Consider the following 2,908-nt stretch of genomic DNA (forward strand, 5'->3'; position numbering starts at 1 on the left):
TTGTTCCCCTCCTTTGCCAGTCAGGAAAGGCTGGTTGTGAGACAGAGGCTCCATTTACAGAGCAGGGCTATGTGTTAGTCCTTGAGGAATTGTGAGAGCCATTCTGGGTGGAAATAATCAAATACACAATCACTGAGGATGGCCCACAGATAGACCAAAGCCCCAATTTTGCCAGAATGATTGACATCTATGTTTTAAAGACGAATGCAGTTTTAACTCTTTAGGCAATAAAGACCAAAAAGAGACTAGCTATTTGTAATAATTGAACCTTAAACAGACCAAAGTCAGAAAATCTTCCCTAAGGAAAGCATTTTCTTCCACCCACTCACTAAAGCTGTATTTGAGAAAGCTGAGTGCTGTTGATAAATGCTGGAATATCATTACAATCGACATCGTAATAATACTGCTACTTGGATCAGAAACAAAGAGCGTTTCTAAAGCTTGACAATGTAAAACTGGAAAGGAGCTCTCACTGAGTTTGGAAATGCAGGCACTAGAGGGTGCTTATTTCTCTGTTTTCCAATCGGGGGCTATTCAAAGCCTGTTCTAGAACAAGGGGTGAGATCCTCCACTTCCCCATGGTGATCAGGCTTTCAGAGGTAGAAGTCTTATTAGTCCATAATTAGCACTAACTGACCTCACCATCAAATGTATCGACCCTGATGCTCACCCTCCTCAGCAGTCAGAGACTGGCCGTGTTCACCAGGAGCTCGTGCGCTTTTACGGAGCACACTTTATCCTCTGTTTATTTTAAAAAATTGAGCCTTTATAGGGGGTTCCATAGACAGAAGCTTTCTGTACTTTGCCCATTTAGACACTACAAAGCCTGACACCTGATGAAAAGTGTAAACTTAAAGCTTGCATGTGGTTTTTTTAATAACCAAATTAAATAATATATATAATGAAAATATCAGTAATGCTTTTGAATCCCATGCCACCTTCCATTGGTAATAAATATTAATGCTCTGGTTTGCTTCTTTTCACCCCTCTTTTCTGTGTTCATGCATACCTTTCTACCCAAGTACACCTACAGAAAATGGGTTCACCTGTAAACTTTACCTGCCACATTTGTACTCTTTTCCATTAATATACCTTGGTCTTTATTGTTCTAGGTTGGTCTATATAGACCTAACTTGCTCCTATTAGCTGCTTCATATTGCATAATGAGGGTAGACAGGTACATTCGTGCTCTGTTGCCTGATTCCTAAATTCTGCCAGATCGTCTCTAAAGTGACTGAATGGCATCTTTACTCTTCCAGGTTCTACTCTCCCCAGCACTTAGTTGATGATTCCAGCTTTTCCATCACTCACAGTCCTAGCAGGTGTGAGAGCTCCACTGGTTTCTCCCGCATGAGGAGACAGGGAGGAATGAAAGGATAGACATTTGTCAAACCTACCAGAGGCTACACAGTATCTCAGTTCATCCACATAAAGCATTGAGAGGAATGTTGGTCTTGTTTTACAGACGAGTCTAAATGAGGTCAGAGTCTGGGAACGTTAATGAATAGCCTTGCCCATGGTCTCAGAGCTAATAAATGGTGGAGCCAGAGGAAGGATGGGCAGCTTGCTTCCAAGCGGAATTGATAGATGGGTCACTGGAGATTGAGGGAGGGGAAGTCTAGAACCATCTGGGGTTGTCTTCAGATCGGACACCAGGGTTTAGAGAGTCTGTGTACCCTACAGCACTGCAGGTACAAGCATCATGGTGTTGGCAGTGGGGAGGTACTAGAGTGGGTAAGTAATCAGTGGCCTGGAACCAGAAGATACGAGCTTTTAGAAAATTATTCCTATCACAAGATGTAGCAGAGACTCTGATGTGGATAAACTAGGCCAGGGAGCTCTGTGAGGAGCTGTTGTTAAAATGAGGGAGGGAGGAGAACCAACTAAGTGGTCACTTCCAATATGTGAAATGTAGAGGAAAATAATATTAACTACGATCCCATCAGAGTTTAGTCACTTTTCCTTTTTAAGTAGTTGGAAGGTGGGATAATTTATTTTCAAGGTTAAGTAAACATCTGTACAACTTCTTTACCTTATGAAGGCTGCTGGCGAAGCAAAAAATGGCACGGACAATGGAGTCAGAGTTTGTTTAATAAATATCTCAGAGTTCAAAGAGAGACTCTCATGGGGCAGTAATTGGTAAATGTTCCTGCATTCTAAAATTAGGAGGATCTTCTTTTCTGTGAATCAGCAGAGAAGGAAGCATAGGCAGTGGGGAGTGACAGTTGGGAACATGGCAGAGTGGCCGCAGGATGTCGCAGACAAAGGACACGTAAGCTGAGAAGCTATGATGCAACCCTCCACCTTCTCCTAATGGATTTTCAGGTCTCAGCACAGATGCAAACCTGAGGGAGTAATTTCTTTGGAAATGAAGGACAAATAGCTGTGTTAAATATTAATAACAACTCCACATTACAAAGCACACCTGGAAACAGAAAAAAGATTGTATCTAAGGCCTTTACTACTCTAAGAGTCTGTAACTTGTTGGCAAGCTGAGAGGGGAGGATGGTGGAGTGTTGATCCACACGCCCTGAGTACCATGAGTCTCTACCATGAAGCATATAGTTCTGAGTGTGAATCAGAACCCTAAGAAGAAAAATGCCCTTTATGTTGTTTCGCCCTGTGCCATCCTAAACCCACCCCACCTGTAATTAAGCTGTCATGGAAATGAGGGGAGCCAGAAGGGATCAAACCCTGCTGCTTGGTTCAGTAGACATAGGGACCTGGGGGAAGGATGTGGCTGGGTCCAGGAGAAGGTGAAGAGCTCAGAAAATAGACAAGGAGAAACACCTGGGGAAAGCTTGTGAAACCCTGGAGGAATCACAAGATAGGTTATTAGAGCTCCTTTTTATTACTAAATGTTATTTATTACTAAACTAAAGCCAGGAATCCTGCACAAAGGGATATT

The sequence above is a fragment of the Chlorocebus sabaeus genome, chromosome 21 (genome assembly GCF_047675955.1).
Source record: "Chlorocebus sabaeus isolate Y175 chromosome 21, mChlSab1.0.hap1, whole genome shotgun sequence".
Lineage (NCBI taxonomy): Eukaryota > Metazoa > Chordata > Mammalia > Primates > Cercopithecidae > Chlorocebus > Chlorocebus sabaeus.